This window comes from Nyctereutes procyonoides, unplaced genomic scaffold (genome assembly GCF_905146905.1).
Source record: "Nyctereutes procyonoides isolate TBG_1078 unplaced genomic scaffold, NYPRO_anot_genome, whole genome shotgun sequence".
NCBI lineage: Eukaryota > Metazoa > Chordata > Mammalia > Carnivora > Canidae > Nyctereutes > Nyctereutes procyonoides.
The window spans coordinates 37,109,603-37,121,874 of NW_026575159.1; the positions used below are offsets into that span (position 1 = coordinate 37,109,603).

At 34.4% G+C, this 12,272-nt stretch overlaps 1 pseudogene; it reads right to left on the minus strand.

Moving 5' to 3' along the window:
* Positions 1-11,396: 11,396 nt before the first annotated feature.
* On the minus strand, positions 11,397-11,583 carry LOC129502386 (small EDRK-rich factor 1-like; annotated as a pseudogene).
* Positions 11,584-12,272: the final 689 nt, after the last annotated feature.

The following is a 12,272-nucleotide window of genomic DNA, read 5'->3' on the forward strand; positions in this document are numbered from 1 at the left end:
TGTTGCAGTGTATGCTTGGGATAGACTATTTATGAGAAACTATGTCTTAATCTCAGTAGGATGGTGGATTTCAAAGTTGACGTTAGAGAATTTTAGAGGAACATATTTTTAAGAAGAAATACACATATAAAAATATTTGGAAATCTTGAGGTGTATACATGGTTTGGTAAAATGAATAATATTGGAGCGCCCTCAATGAATACATTATCCAAATCCTTAAGGATTCTTTACTAAATGAGTATAAATCAATGTAAGTATGACTTCTTAAAATGAACAATGATGCAATAGTGGAGATTATAAATTATATTAAAATATAATTTGAACACAATTATTTTTAATTTAGATTTTTTTATTGAAATTATCTAACTCAGCTCTGTGCCAAAGTTTTGTTCTAGTTTCATATTATTTCATTTTCCCCTCTTAAGACACTATATTATAATTTGGTTTTATAGACAGAACTTAAATAAGACAAGGGGATTTAACATACTGTTTAAATTATACACTTACCAAATGATGAAGTCAGGAATCTTCCTTACCAGTACACCGTTCAGGTGTACTGGCAGGATCGTGCCCTGGGCTGAAGGCCAACACTGAACCACAGAGCCACCCAGGCATCCCTGTACAGAATCTTCTTCTTCTTTCTTCTTCTTCTTCTTCTTCTTCTTCTTCTTCTTCTTCTTCTTCTTCTCTTCTTCTTCTTCTTCTTCTTCTTCTTCTTCTTCTTCTTCTTTCCTTCTTCTTCTTCTTCTTCTTCTTCTTCTTCTTCTTCTTCTTCTTCTTCTTCTCTTCCTTTCTTCTTCTTCTCTTCTTCTCTTTTTTTCAGATTCTTCTGTAACAGGGTACATCAAAGTATATTATGGCTTTTCTCTTGAGATAAAGCATCCTTATTTTTAAGCCAGGTTCTATATAGAATTCTATTATCATGCTTTGGGACCATATAAGTAAATATTACTTACTTATATGGGTTAAGTATTACAATATAGATAAAATAGCTTTATTAATTAGATATTATTAATCTAAAATAGTTTAGATACTATTCAAATTCTTCAAATACTCCTTTATGTACATACTTCTCTATGTGTATTAAAAGACACACACAGCCAATTATGTATGCCAATGTTAAAGGTGGTACTGATATTGTCATGTTTAGTGTATTTATCTAAAATTATTAAGTGACTCTTATGTGACAGAAGCTATGATAACTGCTGGAAATAAAAAGATAAATAATTCTTGTCTCTGTCCCTGACTAAGAGCTTACAACCTAATTAGGATTGGCAGAAGTATACAATCCAGTATAACTAGAGATGTGAATCAAGTGTTCTGGAAGCTCTAAGAATAGAAAAGCTAAATTTTTGGAGATATTTATTATAAATAACAATGAAAAATACATAAGATAGAATGTTGGAATATGAAGTTTACAAATCATTATATGCTTATGTATTTTTTTAAATTTTATGTGATTAGTATGACTAAAATGTATACAAAGACTCTAATTACAAATATATATATATAACATGAAAATTATTTAAAACAAACAAATAAATATGGAAAATAAATGGAATATTATAATGACTTTTACTTAGTGTGCAAGTTTTGGGAAAAATAATGATCTACATTAAATTCCATCAATTATAAATATCACAAATGACAGTTAAAACATCCATATTTTATTATGATTTTTTAAAAGATTGTATTTATTTATTTTAGAGAGAGAGAGCAAGCAGAAGTGGGGGGTGAGGAGGAGTGAGGAGGACAGAAGGAGAGGGAGAAGCAGGCTCCCTGCAGAGCTCGATCCCAGGACCCTGGGATCATGACCTCAGCCCAGCTGGAGGCAGACGCTTAACTGACTGAGCCACCCAGGTGCCCCATATTATGAATTTTTAAAATAAAAGCACAAAATTTTATTTTAAGACCTATAAGTTATAGATTAGCCATATACTGCAAATTACATGCAAATGCTCAATAACAGATAACAAATATTAATATAAAAATTAACCTCCATTTCTGAAGTATGCATTTTAGTATGGAATAATTTATTTCAAACAATTTTAAGATTAAAGATCAATAAAACTCTCTGAGCTATTACCAGCTATTATCTATTTATATTGACAGGTAAATGTATATTTTATATATAAGTGAAAAATTGCATACAGACACACTTTAATTGCCTAATATTATGTATGAAAATAATTTGTTCAATTTTAGTTTATATTCTTTCCAATTTACATATAATACTTTTAACATATATCTTTCTTTAGCAACCACATAGTCTTACTATGTGCGAAAGATTGATATTTGAGTTTTACCAACACTACTTATTTAATTCTCATGTTTTCATCCATTTGGGCTTTCATAACAAAACATATTATAGACTGAGTGGTCTATAAACAAGATACATTTATTTTTCACAGTTCTAGAGCCTGGGAAATCCAAAATCAAGGCACCAGCAGATTCAATGTCTGGTGAAGTCCTGCTTCCTCCTCACTCTGTCCTCATGTTGCAGAGGGGGCAAGAGAGTCTCTGGGGCCTCTCTCATGAGGGCTCCACCTTCAAGACTTCATTACCTCCCAAAGGTCCCACCTCCAAATACCGTCACAATGGGGATTAGGTTCCAATTTATGAATTTTAGGGGCACAAACATTCAGTCTGCAGCACCTCATAAAAATCCTAGGAAGGAGTTCTCATTATTAACTCCATTTAAAGGTGAAGAGCACAGATAGGTCAAATAGCTCACTAACTAGGTTGTAAAACAGTCAAGATTTGAAACCAGACAGTCTGGGTTCAGATCAAGAAGTATCTTCAACCTTAGCTTATATTTTGCTTTGATGTTGTGCCCAAGATTGTGAATCCAAGAAACCACCAAGGAGCCAACACCGATGCAAGTACATGAGGGTTTATTAACAAGCTCGGGCTTGGGTCCAAGTATACCTGTCACAGCGGAGCAGGGACTTGGACCCCGAGGTGGGTTTCAGCTGGGTTTTTATGGGCTGGTCTAGGGGATTTCCAGAGGGGGTGGAGGAATTTCTTAAGCTCTGTTTTCATTCTGATATGGGGCTTTCAAGGGCGTTAGCGTTTTTTTCCTGTGACTGAAGTAAGGTAAAGTTCAGCTCTTATTCACGGAGGCCTGAGATGGCTGTACTTGTGCTAACACTGAACTTAAGGTGGAATGGCCTCAGTTTTCTCAGCCTCCACACTTAATATACATTAAATAAGTTTGCTTTCACATGTAATGATATATCAATAATGTACTTAATCCCTATAGGTAAAGTATTTTCACTATAGATTTCTTCCTCATCCTTTCTGTACTTTAACAAAACAATTAACATTTCATAAACAAAAAAAAAGGCAGCCCTTCAGGTTTAAATGCAATAGACTCAATGTAGCAACTCTGAAAATAACATAATTATATCATTAGAACAGATGAATAGGACACATAGAGGGAGTGAGAGGGCAGTGTATCAATGTACAGTGTACAATACAGAATGTTAATACAATACAAAATGCTAAATAAACTTTTATTAATAATTATTTTTAGTTATTAGAACTGTAGCTTCTTAATCTCTTCACTGGTTCTTCACAATATTTTATATTATGTTAAAATTTCAAAGCTGATTCTGTTATGGTCCTAGACTCTTATTTACAAAAGTCTTTTCAAATAAAATGTCTATAGAAAACTAGAAAACTTGCTTTTGCTCTGACATTTGCTTTTGTTTCTCTGTATAGCCCTGGAGGTTTATAAACACCCACAGCATTGTCTTCTTTGCTCATCTGTAATCTTCTAACTCATCTTTCATTTTTGTGTTGCCTCTCTCACTTTCAAGTTTCAAATCTTTTTCTTGCTATCTTTCTAATTCCTCCCTACCTAGGCCATAGAACTAGACTTACCTTGCCCCACGAATATCAATATCAGCATATGCTTTTTAGCAGGTTGGATATCACAGAGGGATTCTCCAATATGCTGCTCAGCAGGAAAATGCCAGGCAGCCAGAATTCTGGGAATCACAGAAGGAGGAGGTTAGAGGTGCCACAGTCCAAAATGCAGGCTTTAATCTAAAGCCCTGTTTGTGGTACACATCCCTCCTGCACTCATTTGAGCTTTGTGCCATGAAACTGGACGGACTATCTGACATCTGGTTGTGGGGGCTGCAGGATTCTAAGTTTTATAATTGTTCCATTTAGCTGACTTTCCAACATAACAAAATTAGTTCATATAATCTATTTAGCTATTTTTAAAATGTAAAGAATACAATTTTACCTTTGATTCTAAGGTAAATTCTTTTTTTTTTCAACTACCCTTTTTTTTTTTTGTTGTTAACTGAAATCTTACAAAGGCCGATCTTAAGTCTTCAATTAACTTCTCAGCAGTGGTTGTGGGTACACTTTCATTTTTGGTTTTGTTTTTGCTAAGAATCTCTCAGTTGTCAATGTTCCTTTTTCCCTCAGAGCCTGTAATACAGCAACCTCTCTTTAACTACCCCCACTGAGAGTAAGCAGAGTAGGTCAAGGTTCTTCCTAGACAAGTCTTAAGCAAATGGCTTAAGTGTTGGCAAATTTATTTTCAAATCTACATAGCTTCTCGTAAGAGAAAGCCAATGCAGATATTTGTCTTTTTATTTTGTTCGGTGAGAGAACAAGAGTTTTAAGCACCTAATTTCAGAAAGTACATATAGGATGATAGTCAAGCCTGTCATATTTCAATCCCTTACAATAAAAATGTGTCTCTCTATAATTCCTACTGATAGGTAGCTCTAGAATTGTCCTACAATCCAAATTCATATGTAAATTCTCCACTCTTATAACACAACTGGCGATAATTGTACCAATAGTAGATATCCAACGTAAGGATATCATTCAGTAGACTCATCAGATCACTGGAGGGCATAGTGTGAAAATGTCTATTTCAAACTTGGCTTAAATCTCACTTTTCAGAACACTGTATTAAATTATGAAAGAAACATGAAATTCCAAAATAGTGAATGTACAGATTAAGAATATAAATTAGACCATGAGTAAACAAAAATTTAAAGTTATAATCATTTAGAAGATGCTATGCAATGGATAAGGAATGTGGAAGAGAAGCATGGGGGAAAGGATTGCAAAGATAAATGACCAGACTCAGGAACCATTACAATGATCCAAAACACCTGTCTCTGATATTCCTCAAATATGCAGTTTTCTACATTCATGTCCCTAAGATATAGGACACACGATGGTTTTACTTTTTGTTTGTTCCTGTGGCTTACTGAATTGCTTTTGGACTAGTATATACAGTTGTGTAAATTATCCTGAATGAGAGTCTGGCCTTTTGAATTCAATAGGAATACTATAACAAAAACTCATGATTTATAGAGCTCAGTAGGGCCAGACAGAAAACACAGCACACCCTTCAAACACATATATGAGATAAATGTATGTAATAGGTACACATGTATTTCTTTTTCTACTATTGCATTTGGAAATCCTGTGCCTGATAAGCAATTTAAAGCAGAAGATGATTTAATTTGATGCCACAGCTCTATGAAATCCTGGTAAGTTTCATATGTAGGATTTTTTTCTCTTTGGTTTATAAACACTTTAGGATCTTTAATGCCAAAACCATTAAATATGATGGGAATGGTTATATATATATATAAAACGGTTATATATATAATATATATATTTGATATGTATTTAAATGTAACTAATGTATGTATTACATTTAATACATATTTATATTAAATCTCTGCAAAACCATTTTTTCTATAAGACATAAGAATATGTATCTCAAATATATAATGTTTCCATTCTGGTTAAATTGAACTTATGCCTAAATTACCAAAATTTAGAATTCAAGATGATCCTCTGAAAAAGGCACTTGGGTTCCCCATGAGGCAGACTAATTTGAACAACAGCAGCTTTGGAAAGACAGCCACTGCATTTCTCTTTGACCCCTGAGCCAGGCACTGAATATAGCCTGTGGCTATATTAGAGTACTCATGGAGAAACATTATATGGTCTCATTCATTTGCAGAATATAAATAATAGTGAAAGGGAATAGAGGGGAAGGGAGAAGAAATGGGTAGGAAATATCAGAAAGGGAGACAGAACATGGAAGACTCCTAACTCTGGGAAATGAACTAGGGGTGGTAGAAGGGGAGAAGGGCGGGGGTGGGGGTGACTGGGTGGCGGGCACTGAGGGGCACACTTGACAGGATGAGCACTGGGTGTTATTCTGTATGTTGGCAAATTGAACACCAATAAAAAATAAATTTATTATTAAAAAAAAGAGCACTTACGGAGAATTGAATAAGAAAAAGCAATGCTGCATATTTCAGAATTTAGTTTGTTTTTACTAGACAAATGTATTCTTCTCCCCAACAACCAGCTGAAATAAATTAATTTCTAAAATTGTAAATTCTATATGAAGAAATCAATTTTATTTACATGTTAAATTCTTATGAAATGTGTATGTATGCATATTAGCTATGCCTCAAATGATCTGCTATTTTATAAGGCTGGAAAATCACCTGCTTAAATTAGAGAAGTGTAGGAGGAATGGGATATGCATTTTTAAAGCACATTGAGTTACATTGGTATCATAATTTGACAGAATAAGCTTAATCACTACAGAAAACTAATTTCTGTTTGGAAAACTTCATAGGCCAATGCTTATCATCTATTTCCCTGGTTAAATGATTGTAGGAGATCTAGAAATAGGTATATATTCTCCCACTAGTGCTAAATATGCTTTATTTTTATGACACATTGAGATATTTTCCTCATGTCAGCTTTTATTTGATTTTTGCCTTTACTTAGAACATTTTGTGAAAGTGTAAGTTAAACTAAAAAGATAGACCTAAAGATAGAACTTGTAGCATAATTTCAAAAATTTATGTGGTTTCACATATTTGGTAGTGCAAAACAATGTGTTAAGAATTGACCTTGCTTGGGATCTCTGGGTGGCGCAGCGGTTTGGCGCCTGCCTTTGGCTCAGGGCGCGATCCTGGAGACCGAGGATCGAGTCCCATATCGGGCTCCCGGTGCATGGAGCCTGCTTCTCCCTCTGCCTGTGTCTCTGCCTCTCTCTCTCTCTCTCTCTCTGTGACTATCATAAATAAATAAATTTAAAAAAAAATTTAAAAAAAAAGAATTGACCTTGCTTAAAAAATAAAAATTAACTTTGCTATCTAAACTACTCCATAGAACAAAATAAAGTATAAATTCAAAAAATAAATAAAATCTTATTTCACTAGAAAAATTTTAAGTTGTCTATTATAAGAAATTAATAACTTACCTAATTTAAAATGAATTCAAATGTAACATGTTTAAAAATGTGATACATTTCTAAGCTCCTTACTTCATTGCCTGAAATAAATAAAACATAAATGTTAATAACTAATTCTTTAGTTTCAAAATTCTCTACAATTAAAGTGAAATATTTTAAAATTTAAAATTATCTTATTGACTATTTTACATGGACCAAATATATTGTGTTAGTTTCAATAGCTTGCAATATATTCTTTATTTATATAACATATTCCCTGATTTAAGTGCCTTAGTGAGGCTTGTATATTTCCATCACCGTAATAAAATATGTATAATTGAGGCTATCACTGTCAGGTTTAGCTGACAGGATGTAGGAAATAAATTGGCAATGAACTTCTTCATTTTAGTTGCTACAGATAAATGCTACAAATAAATATTTTAATTATAGGATTAACGCCCTCATTCTACATAATAAAATATGTACATATATATATCCCTGCATACATATACATATTCCTGCTACTTATATGCCACAAAGTTAAACCATTATACCAGAAAAATTTAGGATCAAAACCTGGCCTTACAAAGGTCATGAAATTAAAAAAAAAAAAAAGTAAAACACACACACAAAGATCATGAAATAAAACAATGAAATAGTTTATGTATTCAAAAAGTAAAAAAATAAAACCCTCATTTTCTATGCTTATGAGTACCATTATACTTTATATCTGTTTGTATTTATCTTGAAATATTTAATGTCAGAAGAAATACAAGATACTATGGAATAGAATCATTCAAGGGGTGCCTGGGTGGCTCAGTCGGTTAAGCATTCAACTCTTGATCTCAGCTCAGGTCTTGATCTCAGGGTTATGAACTCAAACATGACACTGGACTCCACACTGGGCATACAGCCTACTTTAATTTTTTTTAAGGTTAAAAATATATCAAATTCAAGCTTACATATGCTAAGCAAAATAAGTCAGTCAGAGAAAGACAAATACCATATGATTTTATGTATACGTAGAATTTTAGAAACAAAACAGACGAACATGAGAGGAAGAGAGAGAGGCAAACCATAAAACAGATTTTTAACTGTAGAGAACAAACAGAGGGTTGCTGGAGGGGAAGCCTGGGTTGTTCATGGGTTAAATAGGTGAAGGGTATTAAAGAGGGCACTTGTGGTGAGCACTCAATATTGTTTGTGATGAATCACTGAATTCTATTCCTAAAATTAATATTAAACTATATGTTAACTAATTGGAATTTAAATAAAAACTTGAAACTACAGAATAAAACCCTTGAAACTACAAATAAATAAATAGAAAATATAAACTCTAATGGCCAAAATATAAAAACAAATTAAATTAAAATACTTGCCTTGTTAAAAATTTTAAAATATAAATAAATAAAAACTTGAAAAAGAAAAAATTTTTAAAAATAAATTAAATGCTCAATAAAAAAGAAAAAAAATTCAAGCCTGTAGTTTTAGAAACAAATAATTGGAAATATAAGGGTGGATTTTATTCTTCCTTTTAAATAGTAAATAAATCATAAGGCCTTTATTGCACTAGCTCTGCTTTCAAGTATATAAGAAATACATGTAAATATTGTAATTATGCTACTTTCTGTAGGGATAATGATTTAAAGGAAATTTATCATTTATTGCACGCAGAAATAATCTTTTCCACATTACTGCTAATAATAATGTTCTCCCAGAATTTTTTAAAGTTTAGTATGACAGAGGATGCAGTATGTCATAAAGAGCCTATATCGTTTTAATAGTAGCAGAATTTGCCACCCCCATATAATATGCTACTCTGGCATAAGGATTATTTTGAGCTGACAGCAATTGAAAAGAAATGGATACCAGAAAAGCTCTTTTCACTCTCTCATTTGTCTAAAAGTGGGTGCCCCCCCTCCCCTCCCTACCACAAAAGACATAAGTTAATCTAGAGAAAATTCTAGTTTCTTAATATCTCAGGAATGTACCAAAGAATCCACATAACAAATCTTGATAAAATCATCTCCTATCATTAATTTCCCCAATATAGTTGCCTTCCAATAATTTGTTAGAAGCTCAAAGTCCTTTTTCTTTGTTTTTGCTTCTCAAGAAATGTATTATATTTTAAGACAGTATAAGTCCAAGTTTTAACCATCCCTCTGAACTACTCATCTCTGAGTGTCCTCATGCCTATACATAATGCCTATGTGTGTAATAACTTTGGGGGAAACATAGGTGTAAACAATCAGAAATTAGAAAAAAGGGAATTTTAAGTGTTACTCAAAATTATTAATTGAATCACTATTAATGTTTTTCAATTAATACAATAAATAATAATTTTAAATTTTATTTAATACTGGCTTTTTTAAAACAAATTCTGCCCTCCATGAAGACTGGAAACAGTGGCAATTGTTTTTACCCCATTCAATTTAAATGTTCCCTTTAAATCTAAATTTAAAAAAAAATCTAAATCGGTCAGAAGAGTGAATAAATTTATTTTCTCATAATAGTTTTTCAAAGAGTAAAAACCAGTTTTAGGGGAGCCTGGGTGGCTCAATCAATTAAGTGTCTGCCTTTGGCTTGTAGTTATGATCCCGGGAATCGAACCCCACATTGGGCTCCCTCATTGCTTCTCCTTCTCCCTCTGCTGATCCCCCCTGCTTATGTGTACTCTCTCTTTCTCTCTGTCAAATAAATAATTTTTTAAAAAATACATATATTTAGGGATGCCTGGGTGGCTCAGTGATTAAATGTCTGCCTTCAGCTCAGGTTGTGATCCTGTGGTCCTGGGATAGAGTCCTACATCGGGTTCCTGCAGAGAGCCTGCTTCTCCCTCTGCCTATGTCTCTACCTCTCTCTGTGTGTCTGTCATGAATAAATAAAATATTTTTAAAAGTTTTTAAAATAAAAAAAGAAAATATATATATTTAAATAAATAATAAATAAATAAATAATAAAACCAGTTTTTGTGTCCTTTACATGTCTACTCCTCCAATACAATTTCAACTATTTAATACCTCTATTTTCTTAATACCCCGTCACTATTTTCCAAGACTTTCATGTCCCTATTCACTCAATTCTGAAGATATTCTAATATGACTAAGATCCTCTAATGTACCCATAATTGGAAGTGATTTCCAAATATCATCAAGTCTTCATGGGCTCATTCCTTGTCTTGGTTGGCATATTCTCTACTAGTATACTCTGATTATACCATCCACATACTATAGCATGGCAACTTCAACTATCTCTAAGGTGCTAAGGGTCAATTAAAATTCTCATATTTTATACAAACTACTGTCAAACAAAATATCCTCTATCCCACTTAATTATATCTTTAATTTATATGCAAAGACTTACATTAATTCATGTTAAATCATTAAACTTGCCAAAATGATATTTTATTATTTAAAATATTTGGAAAATGAGCCATCAATTCCATTTATATCATCTTCCATTACCATTATATTAAACAAATTTTATCTCTTAAGGTGGAACAAATTTTACATTTCCTTTATGTAACCTAGCTCATTGGAGGGCACCCCAATTCACACACTTTCTAATTCCATGCAATATTCCATAACCGAAATCTGGCTGCACAATCTACAACCAAAACAAACCCACTTCAAGTCATTTGAATGAGGAACTGAGTAAATTGAAACATATAAAATGTTCTAGATGGGAAGATTTAATGTAACAAACCATACAAGACTCTTAAAGTTACAAAATACACTGAGGGTGGATAGAGGGGAGGTGGGCAGGGGATGCATTAAATGAGTGATGGGTATTAAAGAGGGCCGTTCTTGGGATAGCACCAGTTGTTCTCTCTAAGTGATGAATCATTAAGTTCTCCACCTGAAACTAATATTATACCATATGTTAATATGATATAATATCAGACCTGCTGCTCCCGCTGCTAAAGCCTTCAGTGGGGTTTCCACGGCAATTTATTTATTTTTTTTTCACATGCACAGTTAGTGTTTTATTCTTTGAAGAATGGTTATGAAACATTACAGTAAGTCAGGTTGACAGGTAAAGTTTAAAATAGTTTTGTAAGGATATAACATGATTGTTCACTCCACAAAATTTTGACCTTAGAGCTTATGATACACTTAGTTGGCAGTAGCACCCAGGTTTTTCCAAATAGCCATCATTTTTCCTTTGTCTGCATAGACTTCTCATTAGCTGCCTTCTACTTTTGTTGCATTATCTCAGAGTCCCTCTGCTTTCTCTGGGAAGTGGTCAAGCTATCTTCTTTTCTTTCTCCCTTGCTAATTTCCTGGGATTTCTTCTTGTTTTTCTGGTGGGGGTAGTTCTCGCTGGTTTCCTCGGGCCATGCCCATGGCGGGCCCGCTGGGGAGAGAGCTCCTCGGGAGAGCAACATCCTCCTAGAATTTAAATAAAAATTTGAAAGAAAAAGGAATTTGGACTCTTCAAGACAGTGAAGAGTAGGATCCTCACCTGACCTGCTCCCACCCACTCCCCCGGATACCTTCCAAACCATCCTGAACACCTATGAATCCAACCTGAAATTTAAAGAGAGGATAGCCCGATGCTACAGAGAGAAGGGTTTTTGCTTCTAACAAGGTAGGAAGGTGAAAAAAGAAAAAAAGAAAAAAATGAATCGAGGCGGGGAGAGGTCCTGGGGAGGAGCCGGGCTATGGGGGGCAGCGGGAGCCTCGGGACAGGAGAGCCCACCCCAGAGATGCGAGAACTTTAAAAATCTGCTCGGATTCTTCCTGGAGGGAAAGTGCTCAGCCGGGAAACCGGCAGAAGCACAGGAGGGGCGGGGACCCTCCAGTCTCCCGGGGTCACTGGGAGAGGAAGGTGCCCCGGGGAGAGCGCACCCACACCGCGGGGATCTCGGTCAACGGCTGGAGCGCACCTGGCGGGGGGCCTCGGACAGAAGCCAGTTGGTCAGGCGGGGGCTCCAGGCAGGGGGGCTGCTCCCTGCTACCACGCTGCGCCCCAGGAGCACGATTCCAGCAGCCCAAGCCCCAGATCCCAAGGCGCCGGGGGACAGAGC